Below are 13,438 nucleotides of genomic sequence, written 5' to 3'. Positions count from 1 at the left end.
TGTATTTTGTGTGGAGTATTTGTGTTCTGTGTAGATGCTGCATTCACCTCTTGCTTTCCCTGATGATCAGCCAAATACAGGACGTGGTATTTGCCTTTTTGGTTTTGTTGTGGTCGATACCATTAATTTGGGGGTTTGGAGTTATGTACAACTTGCATAATATACTTAATGCACCAGTATCCATTCAGTACCCATCTTTCATGAGATATGATCACGTGGGATAGAGGGCTGCACCACTGAGTCTTAAAATACAGACATTTGCATTTTAGCATTTCCGGTTCCCTCGTCCTGAAGTCTGTGGGTTTTTGGTTTGATGCCTGAAATAAGGTCTGTGGTTAACACAAGCTCAAGACATTTTCACATTTTATCATATGAAATAAAAAAACATCAATAAATACCCAAGTCATGATTTTATAAAGGTTTTAAGTAAGAGGCTGTTATTTCTCAAAAGAGAAATAATGCTGTGGCCACCAGCTACCATAAATGAAATTTTCATCTCCATCACATTGGAGCAGAGGCAGAAATTTGCATGACTAAACACAATTAGAGGTAAGTAAACAAATACTTATTTATTTTGTAATCTGGATAAACCGTGTGTCCCTGTGTTTGACAGGGTAAAATTCCCTCTCTCTTTTGATAGCTGGTGACCTACTTTGGATGTAAAGTTCCTCACTTTGAAAAACCAGCTGGTCCTGAAGAGACCATACCACTACAGCCCTCACAGTGCTAACATCCCACACTAATGTTACCAGAGTGGTAGAAACATGGAAACTCCCTAGAGAGGTGTTCCCATTTATTTGGCTTATGACCAGTTCCTGCTCACAGCCCATCCTTAGCTGCATGTGTGTATGTGTGTGTGTGTGTGTGTGTGTGTGTGTGTGTGTGTGTGTGTGTGTGCGTGTGTGTGTATAAGTCAACCCAAAAATGATTTTGTGTATGAATTGACCGATGTTTGGAGGCCTGAAGGAAGAAAAATGACCCAGTAACCCACAGGTATAAAGAAGTAACAATGACTGTGTTACAGATGAGATGTATGTTTTTTATGCTAATTGTCTCACAACTCTCTCAAATGTACCTTGAGGCCCTTTGAGAGGTCCTAGTCCCCAGGTTGAGCACCACTTCCCTAGAGGAATGGGAACTGCTCTGGCATGCAACCCTTCCTGCTTTCATGTTACAAATGCAATCACACACTTGCACACATGTTCTATTTGTACTCACTCCGATCCATCTTAACTGCCCACTCCATCTGAATACCATCTTGCAATGTGTCACAAGATGATATAGTGATGATGGAAACCTGTTTGGGTGCCAGCTGAGCCCTGGGTGGCAGGGAATGAGATTACTATTATGCTGCTGGTGCCCTGTGGCTGCTGAGCAGTGATAGAGAGGCCTCTCTGGCCGGCACCACTATTAGATTTGTCGACTGCTCAGCGTTCTGGCATGTTGAGATAATGGTGGGAAACACTTTTACTTCAGCAGCCAAGCATTAATGTGATCATATATATTCTGGCATATTTCCACAGTGACTTATTACTTGAGAACAAGGCAGTCTATTTGATCCTTGTTGGCATTGTACAGTAACCAACTGAGAGATACATTCAGAGGGTTCATCTTCAAAAGGATTAGCTCCTAATGTGGAAATACTGCACAGCTCCTTGCCGCTGGGAACAACTGAATCATTTACAGTGAGGCAGCACTTGCCAGGGATGAGCCTGACATTGCAATCTCAAGTCATTTAACAGTATGACAGCTTGCTTTGGACTGTTCTCATATGTTAGACACAAGCCTACTTTTTATTCTTTTTCTTTCTGCTTCATTTCTTCTATTCTTGTATATGAATGGCTGTTCTGGCCTTTTAGCTCCTTCTGTGACCTTACAGGTCTGAATGCTTTTGTACATTTATTATATTAAATATGTTGAGACATGTCATTTGATTTTTAATAAATTTGCAAAACATTATAAAACCTGTTGTTGAATTTTCATCCATTTAGAATTAAATGTCCAACACAATAAAGACTTTCTGAAGCCGCAATGACAACACTAACATGCTGATGCTTGCAGGCACAATGTTTACCATGTTTACCATCTTAGTTTAGCATGTGAGCTCATTGACATTAGCCAGTTAGCACTACACACAAAGTACAGCTGAGGCTGATGGGGAAGTCATTAGTTTTGCAGGTATTTGAACATAAACCATAATGTAGGATATAATATACACATGCAAATAGACAAAACACAAGAAAATTCCAAAAACACATTCATCAATTTGACAACTTGTGCTCCAAATGCTCACAACACAACCAAATACACAAATGCACTGTAAATACTCACAACACAACTGAAGTATTTCCAGCGGACACAAAAATGTGATGAAGGGGTGGCCCAGTGGCTCACCTGGTAGTGGGCAACACCATGATGGTCCTTACTGCAGCAGCCTGGGACTGAGTCCGACCCATAGCCCTTTGCTACATGTCATCTCCTCTCTCTCTCCCTGACTTTCCTGTGTCTCTCTTTCACTGTCACTACAGGAATAAAGGCAAAAAATAACTAGGACACACTTGCACATTACTATAATGTAATTCCCCTGGAAACATTTCTGTTGTGTTGTGAGAATTTGCAGCACGTTTGTGTATTTGGTTGTGGGTATTTGCAGTGCATGTGTGTTTTGTTTTTTTTTGCATTTTGTCTATTTGCATGTGTTTTCTTTAATTGCAGTGTGTTGAGCTCTCAGGGCCGCTGTAGAATCCAGTAGCTGACAAGTTATTTCAGTCAGCCAACCAGCAGACTTTCATTCCCATTCTTAGAGCTGCGCTGGGAGCACGGCTAAAAACACATTTTAACTTTCACTCTCTTCAGGGAAACAGTGGCTTTATGTTGTCACCCTGAATGTAATCATCAAGTAAAATTGTAAATATCAATTGTTAAGTCAATGGTTATATAGGATGCACAAACTGAGTATTGGTTCATTATCACACCAGTTAGTTCGATCTGTCTCCCCAAGGAGGCAATGTAAGTGATGAAATATGTCCTAGACCTGAACTAACTGCCAAAACCAGCCCAAAGCTGCCATGAATGCTACTAACCAGCACTGTCCTTCAGCCCAAACCTGTCTGCACCTCTAAAATCTGGCCAAATCCTACAAACATGGATCAGAGCCAACTCAAATTGGTCCTGTTTCCAAAAAAAACAGATCAATGTGCCAACACTGAACACAGTGTTTTCATGATTCAGAGAGACTAAAAGATTTATTAATAACTGCACAGTAAAGTAACTTATCTTTATGGATTTTGTTTCATGAACATGGACGTAAAAAAAAAAAAATAAAGATTTATACTTATGACCAAAAAGTGTGATGATTGGTTTGAGAATTTTGCAAAATGTAAGAGCAAGAGTGAGATCACACATTTCTTGTGGTTCATTCACTAAAGTGAAAGTGCTTATTAGACTAGTCAAAGTGTTTTTCACCCTCTAACCAGTCATACATAAATAAAAAAATGCACGACATAAAATCACACTCAACAGACACACAAATAGAAAAAGAGGGCTGTGACCCATAATTGGGACCCTGTGTGTATCCCAGGCTGGCTGACCTATGCAGTCTGGACAGTATTGTTACAGAGCAGAACCATGACAGAGCTGGAAGGTCAAGCGTGTGGACAGTTGTCAGCCCTCAGGGAGATGTTGAATACTGGCAGATGTGCCCGAAAAAAACCTGAGGTGTCAAAAGTTGCAGTGTGATGGTTTGAGAGTGGAGCTTAGGGCTGTTTCTCAGTGGGGAATCTCCTGTGAGAATATCTGAGTCTACTGGAGCGTCTTATTTAAATGAGCAAGAGTGATGCGTGGAACCAGATTAAACCACATTTACTGGCATGTAATATTGATTTTTTTTTTATTTTTTATGGCAGCACCGTGCAAATTTGCAGTGCCTGTAGTTTACCTCACATACTATTGGCAGCAAAATCATTAGAAGTTAAAGCGGCAGTCTTGAAGATTTTCATTTAAATAAATGTCTGTTGAACTTTTGTCTCCCTCTTCTGGTGGAGTGGCCGAGGGAAATGCATCAGTGGTCCACTTTTATTATGCAGCAGCCCACATCCCAGTGCTGGTACTGAGGTTTTTGAGTAACGAGGGAGACATAGCAGTTACCAGTAATCCATGTCTGCCTTCAGCTCCTCTCTCAGCTGTCTAAAATGAGGAGGAGACCACACCATTGATAATCCATGTTGTCCTTCCCGTCGATCACATTCTTTTAAAGCACATTCTTGTAATTCTTCCTCTGAAGGTTGAGTCTCTTTTTTATCTGGAGCATCAGAAACTTTGTTCCTTGGTTTTTCTGCCATCGGCTCTGCCACACTCCCAGCAGCTGCAGCATGCTCCATCAGTTTGAAGTATTGCAGGTAGAAATAGAAAAAGCAGGAGCAGCCAGAGAGCTGTTAGAGGAAGAGCTGGAGGGGACAGGCCGCACACCTCCAACTTCTCAGCCAGGTAAGCCCTGCTGTTTGCAGACTCAGGCTGTTTGCAGCATTACATCAGATCACAGAATAATGGAAAATGGCCAATTATCGCTTCTTCATTCAAATGACGAGAGTTTATTTTGCTGCCGACAGAATTCTGTGACCTGTGGTATTAAACTGCATTTGCTGTTCCAACCAGTAACTACAGGTGTCGCTAAAATCCACCAGGATTGAAATCTTATATGTTAACAATAACTAGACCTATGTTGCTAATTTCACTGAGTTGTGTACTTACACTATCCTTAATGTTTCCAGCAATTTTCAAACCAAGAGAAGTCCGTGGTAACGAGGTAACAGCTTGTTCCATTTGGTCGCCTGTCGATGCCCTTTTCTCATGTGTTAGGGTTGTGGTCGTTTGCCAGAAGTGGTCAAAATGACTTTTCTTCCAGTTTCAAGCCACATTTTTCTAATACACTAATTAGATGTTGTTCGTTTTTAACTCGATATTTTAACCAGATGAAAGAGTTTAGTCATTGGACATCTGGATGTTTAGTTATCAGAGAAACAAGCTGAGTAAGTGTTGGCCACAGTCCTGTGTCTGCTGGAGAAACCCTGATTCTGTATGTGAAACTGCTTTGTTAAGTGTTTTTACCAGATTTAGTCACTTGGGCTGTTTGTTTTGGAGAGGAGGAGACCTCTGTGGATAATTCAGCTCCCAGTAAAAACCTCGTGAGCAAATGACACTGAAGGAATCCAAACTGGTAGAAGCAAACTGCAATAATCTCAGTGGAGGTAAAGACAACCCTTCCCTCACTGTTTCACAGCAGCACCAAACTCTGTCTTTTGTTATTGTCGTGACTGAGCAGCTACAGAAAATTACAGAGAGCTGGTCTGTCATTGGTCCTCACCTGCTGAGATCCACAGAACAGCTGGGAAATTTGTAGAACTAAAATTTCTAACTAAAGTTTGCTGGTATAACCATGAACTAGACTCTTTTAGTGTCAGTTCATTAATAATTCTCTCTTACTTCCAGTGGCTTTTCCACCCACCTGTTTTAAGCACATTTCACACTTGCATAGTAAAAAATGTTTGGTAAAGTTGGTGTAACCTACTGATAAAAACAAAAGGTGACAAGATGCAATGGAAGCAGAGTTGTAATAAATCATAAACTGCAGATCTGTGTGAAACAATGAGGAGACTGCAACCTTCCTCAATTTAATATGTAAAAAGAACATACATGTCACATTGCATGTTTTCCACATAGTCCTCCATTATTTGAGGCTTGAATAGATACAGATATGGTAACTTACAGGTAAGTCAAAACATACATGACATGCTGAAAAAACAGGAAACTCAATATTATTGGGAATATACAAACATTAAAAATATTTTTTTCCCTTTGAAAAATGAAGGATAATAACAGATCATATAAGCTCTCGGTTCTGACTTGTTTCCTGTCTGTATAGTTCTAGAGCAGACATGTACTGTGCATCAGCATTTGAAGCACGTTGGACATCATTGTTGTCCTGGATTTGTTGTATTGAGCAGTGTCTTGAAGTTGTAGCTTCGCCACAAGTTCCTTTAGCATTCCCAAAGGTCTTACACTCACCTTTCCTCTCATCTCCTCACCTCAGAAACAGTGTTCAGGGTTCAGAGACGTATCTGACAAAAGCAGCAGTGACATCTGTTTCTCAGGCCTTTGTTGAAAAGGAGGAGGGAAAGGACCTTTTTGGCTCCTGTAGCCAGAAGAGGAACAACACAAACACTGTAAACAAAAACAGAACACAGACACACACACACACACAGGCACACAGTGGTTCACTTGCTATAAGGCGAATATGTTCGCCTTGTAAGTCCCAGTTTCATTTAGCATAACAAGCTTTCTGTGGGTAGACCTACAGTAAAATCTGCAGAATTACATAATCAAACACTAGCAAAAGAAAATAAATGGAAACAGTCTCGATTGTTGCAGTTACTACATGAGGTTGAAATCTATCTAACCCTAAAACTAGTGTTATACTTTCTGCATCCACAGGCACACAAGGGTCCACAAGGGTCCGCCAGGGTGCACCAGGGTCCACCAGGGTCCGCCAGGGTCCACGTGACATCAACTTTGTCATTAGAGGGTGTGCACGAGGGTCTCTGCACACAATCAAAAATACTGCAGTATTTGTTTCTTAATGTAGTCTGGCTCGCTGATTTGACCTACAATTTGTACCAAAAATGGCGCCCTTTCTTAGAGTCATAACCCGGTCAAACCCACACAAAGACATGATACAGATATTAGTAGATTCAGTGTGGCTGACACTTACACTGAGGATATCATTCACTCAGATGGCATTGCTAATAAATGTCATAGAAATCATAGAAAATCATTGAATCATAGAAAAAAGACACTCTGGAGAACTGAGCGCTTGCCAGAGAATCTTTGTGTTTTTAAGTTTTCTTTTGCATCAAAGTAAAACAGTGATAATTGTCTGGACATTGTTAGATACACTGTGAACCAGCACGGTTAATATCTAATTCGGCATACTTTTAGTGGTACCTCATTGCCAAAATGTGACAAATATAAACAAAAAAGTATTAACTAACCCCTGTGACTGGTAACTTAGGGGCTGTCAATATCTATATATAGTTTCCTTTCTTTTTTTTTCTTTTTCTTTCTTTTTAAATATATTTTTTTGTATTATCTCCATTATTGTTATGTTCTGTATTCTATTATTGATCTTTTTTTCATATATGAAGTTTTAGCTTGCAGTCATGAGAATATGATGCTTCAGTTAAACATAGAATATTAAATATTAATTTTACAATTGCATTATTTTCATCATCAAGAAAAATCTTACATCATCATAACAAACTTTCAAGAGGAAATTAATTAGTACATCAGCCATAATGATGTTACTGCAATAATGCAATAAGAAATGTAAGGTGCATTGTTGAATGTATTACAATCCTGACATGCAGCTACAATAAGTTCTCAGCAAACTTACAAACTTATCTGTATGTAAACAGCATTGTATGGGTGCGGATTTGTATGGTGCACAAATTTTCTCCTGTGCACATTCATGTGTGTGTGTGTGTGTGTGTGTGTGTGTGTGTCTGTGCTTGACTGAGGGCAAGGAAGCACTCAGGCAAAAATGGCGGGGAGGGAGAAAAAATGCATATTCATCAGGCCTTGCAGACAAAACAATGTTCTGGCATAAGCTCTGCAACGAGCGGGAGTGAAACAGCTGCAGAGAGACTTGATATGTTACACTGGGACAAACGTTTATGAACCTACCCCATGGACCTAGCACACAATGATGTGTCACAGAGAAAGGAAGGATTCCTGTATACATTTGCATTTAGTTTGGGGCTGGAGTTCAGCAGGGCCTCCCATTTTTCACCTCCATCTGAACACTTAATTACTGCAGATGGCTAATAATTCACCTAATACAGATCTATTAAACAGGCCTGTCTGTGTATAAGCAGGATGTGATTTAGATCCGGATCAGTGCCCTTGTATGTCTGCTACACTGGACTAAGACACTCTTTTGTCCCTGGCAGATCAGTCTTACAATTACACACTTACATACATGTGGAAGTTTCACAGTGACTCATGTCTTGATATCAACCACTTGCACAATCGTTTTCCTTCTGTCTGGTTGTTGCAGTAGCTCCGATGATCCCTCGTCTGGTTCATGATGAGTTTCTCTTTCTATCTCTGAAACAGGAACCCCGCTCATGCATTAACCTGCCTGTTGACCTCTGTGCAAACTCACCTCTGCAGGTGAGTGGCCAAAGATGCTGAAAATAAAGACAATTCCCTGACATCCACTTATGTCCTTCGACGCCTTGAGTTACCAGTTTTAACCACTAGATGGCATTCCTGTATAGAGAGCAGAAATCTGAAACCAGAGACAAGACTGGCAATCACGTTTCACTCTGTTTGCATTGTTGACAGTTGAAGCCACTACCAGCTTTGTTACATCATGCATTTGCTTCACTGTCTGTCTTCATATTATGGGTGAACGGCAGGAGCAGTTTCCATGTCTCCACACAACAGCATTTATTTTAGTGAGAATCTGATTTCTGTCACACTGAGAGGAAAACCCAGAGGAGCTCTCTGAATGCTTCTCTACTGAACAATCCACATTTGCACTTTTGGCCACACGTTCAGCTGTTAAGAGTCAAGCGCACGTTTGTGAGTGAGCCAAAAAACCCAGGATGCAATCTGGGATTCCCAGAGCTGATGTGATGAACACAAATGAAACTAATGACAGATTGACTTTCTGTGGCCTCCAGTTGGTGCTGTGAATTCCTGGAGAGGGGAATATAGAGTCTGAAATGAAAGACCATATTGCATGTTGTAGCCAGGGTTTTGGAAACAACGGGATCATGTGTATCCTGCGACGAATCCCCCACCACTCCCAGAAAATTAAGACCATAAACCATTCTGTATTTCAGTTTATTTCGTGGCATTTTACTGCTTTACTACACAGCAACAATAGGCAAGGCAACTTTATTTGTATGGCACATTATCATACACAGAGGTCATTCAATGTGCTTAACAGAAATAAAATAAGCATTAAAAATACAGGTAAAAGCATTAAAAGAAAAACAGTAAGTAAAAGGTAAACAGGTAATATTTAATTAAAGTGCCAGATCAAATGATTAAATCTCATTACATCCCTCTCCATAGAGGGCTGCAAGTAGATGAGAGGAGAGCGATGGGGAGCGGTGGATGACAAAGGTCTGGCTGGACACAGACAGGGGACATAGCAGTTCCTGGTTAGTCCCTTAACCTGAAGACCAATGAGCCCCCATTATCATTTTACTGATAGGAGGCTAAAGGAGAGGCACAAAGCTTTATGTTTATTTTTACAATACATTTTAGTTTAACCAGATATATTGTTATTAAAAAATATAGTTTTTCCTGATTTTATTTAACCTGTTTGTTGCTATTTTCAATAAAGAGCATGTTTGATAATCTTTCTTTGTCTCTTTATTTGAACAGAGTCTAAAATTGAATTCAATTAACCAATGTAATTTTGAAAAATAAATAAATAGAATGTTACAAGAAAAATCAAGGAGATGAATAAAAAACAAAACCCCCAAATCTACAAAGAAATAAAGTAATGAATAATAAAAAAATAAAGATCTACAGTATTAAAGAAAGCCAAAAGAGTCAATAAAATAAGCTAGTACAAGCTAAACAGAGGAGTTAAATAATAAAATGTTAAGTTTTATTTTTTCTATTGGAGGTCAAAGGAAAAGTATAAAGCTTGATATTTATTTTCTTTTGGCTTTTATATTTCTTTGACCTGATGACCTTTTAGCCTCTATGTGTCAAAGTTGTCACCACATTGTCACAAAATCCTGAAATCTTTATTATGTTGTTGGCCTAACGGTTTAATAAAATCTGATCATAAAATACTCATAATGTGTAGCTTGATTTGTAATCGTAGAATCTAAATTTGACCTATGTGCTAAACCACCATAATTACAAAGTCCCAAGGTCGTGACCTCAGTGTCCTTTATGGCCTTCAGTGAACTTGTTTAAATATAGTTTGGTTCCATTGTTTTTTTTTCTTTTCTGGAGGTATTTCATGTTTTATGACGTGTAGAATCATGTTCACTTCTATAAACACTCTACATAGCACTCACATGTTACATGACATGTATCGTCACATATCTTCAGCCCTTTGCGGAGCTGTCGCAGTGTTTCTTCTTAGATACCAGATTACTGTAATTATTGCAGCTCCATGTACAAACTTTGTCAACAGTTCTTTGGGTTAGAGGATAAACCTTAATTTTCTGGATATGGAGGAGGTGGACACTGGTTACTGGCAGCTGTGTAGAATTTAACACACCCATAACAAACAGCTACTGTAGCGTAATCTCCTGGCTTCACTCCTCCCTCTCCATCCTCTCAGTTCTCGTCCCTGCTCCCTGGTCCTTTGCCCACCATGCCTTCCCCAGCTGTCCTCCTCTCTCTCCACTGAAGGAGGGAGGAAGAGGGAGGAGGAGAGGAGGGAGTGAGGGAGCTGGCGGGCTTCAGCCCCTGCCTGCCTGGCTGGCTGTCATGTTCGAGCCTTGATGTTACAGACTGCAGCAGCAGCCTCTTAGGCCCCTCATAATCCACTGGATTGTTGCATTAAAACCATCACATGATTCTTTGCTCCCTTGCAGTTGTACCGTGTTGCGTCACCATTAGAGCAAGCTATAAATAACAAAGAGGGGCTGCGGGGGAGGGAGGGGAGATACGGGGGAGGACTGTCAAACACATAGAACAACACAGACTGGCAGCTATTGGCTCCAGCCGAAGCCAACACACAGCTTTTAGTTAGAGAACGGAGTAATATTCACACTTACCTGACTAAGTCTTTGGCATGCATCACAATACTCACAGAGGATTTGATGCATGAAGAAATTCAATAGCGCAGCAGGGGCCAATGGCTGCGACGAGAAAACAAGTTAAAGGGAACATTCAGACGTGTCACTCACTGAGACGTCAAAGTCTTTTCTCCAGAATGAGAAGCTACCCCCGGATTGTCACATCATAGACTGAAATTCAGGTGCGGCTGTGTCGACAGTAAGCCACTGTGAAATAGCAGAATGGGGCTGAGCTTGGTGAAATAGGTTGGGGGTTTTTGTTCATTACTTTCATGTACTTAGAGAGGGGATGTAAGTCTTCAGAGGTCTTCTTGGGGGAAGCTGAGAGATAGCGATTGGCTGGAAGGCAACCTCCTCACAGGGAGACATACACTGAGGCAAAAACACAGCTATGACAACTAAATAAACCAATATAGCTGTTTTTGTTTTCCCATGTTCGGAGCCCCGGTGCACTGGATTAGCATACATCCTATCCTTTGCCCGCCAGGCAAACAACTACAGTACAAGTCTGTGTAAGGAAAAGCCTGCTGTTTCTGTGAAGTGAATAATGCAGGATGACAGAGCAACATGCTTCACAGACGTTTACGCACTGCATCACTGTGACGGGATCATCAACATCACTAAAGTCAAGCTGTAGCGTGGTACAAGTGTTCACATCTTTATCTACAGATCAACATTTCTTATATTAATGACAGATTATGTTGAAAAAAGAGCAGTTATAGTGACAAACGTCCCTCTCAGTTGCACAAATTTTTTTTGTCTCTTTTGGATTATTGTTTATGTTTTCATGACTTTAAACCTAATTTTCACTCACTGCAGATTTTCAGTTAAAGCGCCACATACAGTATTTTTTTGAGAGATGTTGGAGACCAAAACAGGAGAGGAAGAGGAGAGGAAGTGATGGTCTTACAAACATCAGGTGGACAGAAACAGTCTAAGAGTCTAAGTATATGGTGTATAGTGTGAGAGTGAGAGAGAGGATGTGCAAATGGACAAATTTTCAGTACTAGTGCCATAGCAGGAAAGTACAGGTGTTACTACTAACATCAACAATGGCTCTGGTCTATTCACGTGTCCCAGTAAACCATGACAGTGTGACAGTGAGGCAGCATTCACATACCAGGAACATGAAACTAAAGCAGTGAAATGGAATTCAGCCATAATTAACTTTAAACCTGTGCTTTTCCTACTGTAACATGTCAAAATGTCCTCTGTGAAAAAAACTGTTTAAAAATAAAGAAAAAAACCAAACTAAATGCCAAATTATTATAAAACGTATATTATTATTGAATCATAATTTATGAGCGACATTTAAAGATTGAACTTTAACTAATTTTACACTACTGGGTGTTTTACAACATAACAATTTAAATGACTGAATGAATGAAAAATACAAATTTGCAAGGTAATAGTAACTATAGCTGTAAGATAAATGTCTGTAGTTGTATAAAATGTAGATAAGTTGAGTAGAACAGTCTATAATTTTCCTTTGACACTGTAATGTAATTTTAAAATAATAGGTGCAGCAGAGGCCGCGGTATCGTGACATTTATGCCACATTTATGTCCATGTTAATGATGTGTGAGCGTCCACATCATCAATGCAGTTGAATGATTATACATACTGATTATACAAATACTGTGCTCTGACAATATGACAACATATCCTTAAAACTTGGGTTTCATTACACTAAACAACTTCTGCTGATCGCGTACACACAGTCATTGGTTTTAAGGAAATTCTATGTCAGGAAGTGCTAAGATGGATTGTGCCGGAGATTTTCAGACATAATTGATGAGTTGGACATCAACATAAAAACTATTTACAAGTTGGAAACTTGTAGCAACTATAACTGTGATAAGATGTAAACACTGCATAAGTCCCGAGCATGTGTTAGGGTTAAAAAATACTGGATCCTACATTTCCCATAATTCAACTTGATAGCTTCTTTCATTGGACCCTTCCCTGTCCTGTAAATACCTTTAAAACTCCCCATTCTCAGTTTGTAACACAGGCTTTTTGTTAAAGTTTTAAAGCATCCAAGCCCAAGGCGAGATGATGACATCACTGTGACATCATCAGGGTATTTTCTCAGAATTGACAAAGCTCCTCCAGAAAATATAAGCAGAGTATTTATAAAACTGTTTACACAGGCTGAATAGTGCTCCCCAGGATGAGAGTACTGATTTTCATGTGATTCAAGCACTTCAGTATGTATGTAGCTGCTCTCTGCAGTAGCCTCAAACACTCAGTCAGTCTCACACACACGCACACACACACACACCATTAGAAATGCAGCATCCAAGAAACCAAGTGATGCTATCTAATAAGAAGTTTTGCCCATCTCTTTCTGTCTTCTCTTCCTCTTTGATCTCTCCACCTCACTCTCTCTGTTTCTTTCTTCCCATAAACCTCAAACTATCCATTCAACCCCCCCCCCGCCCCGCAGCTCTGCCTCGCTCTCCTACCAGGCGAGTGTCGTGCATGTTATTTAAGTCAAGGACAGCATTAGCATGACGATCACAGCCTTCCATCACCAGTCTTGTCTGCCAAGGCTGGAGCTGGAGGAGCGGGGCTTTGTTATTAGGGTGGAGAGAGAGCGGCTA

This window comes from Trachinotus anak, unplaced genomic scaffold, assembly GCF_046630095.1.
Source record: "Trachinotus anak isolate AG129_WGS33_773 ecotype Australia unplaced genomic scaffold, CSIRO_AGI_Tana_v1 ptg000007l, whole genome shotgun sequence".
Classification (NCBI taxonomy): Eukaryota; Metazoa; Chordata; class Actinopteri; order Carangiformes; family Carangidae; genus Trachinotus; species Trachinotus anak.
This window is presented reverse-complemented; position numbering follows the sequence as displayed.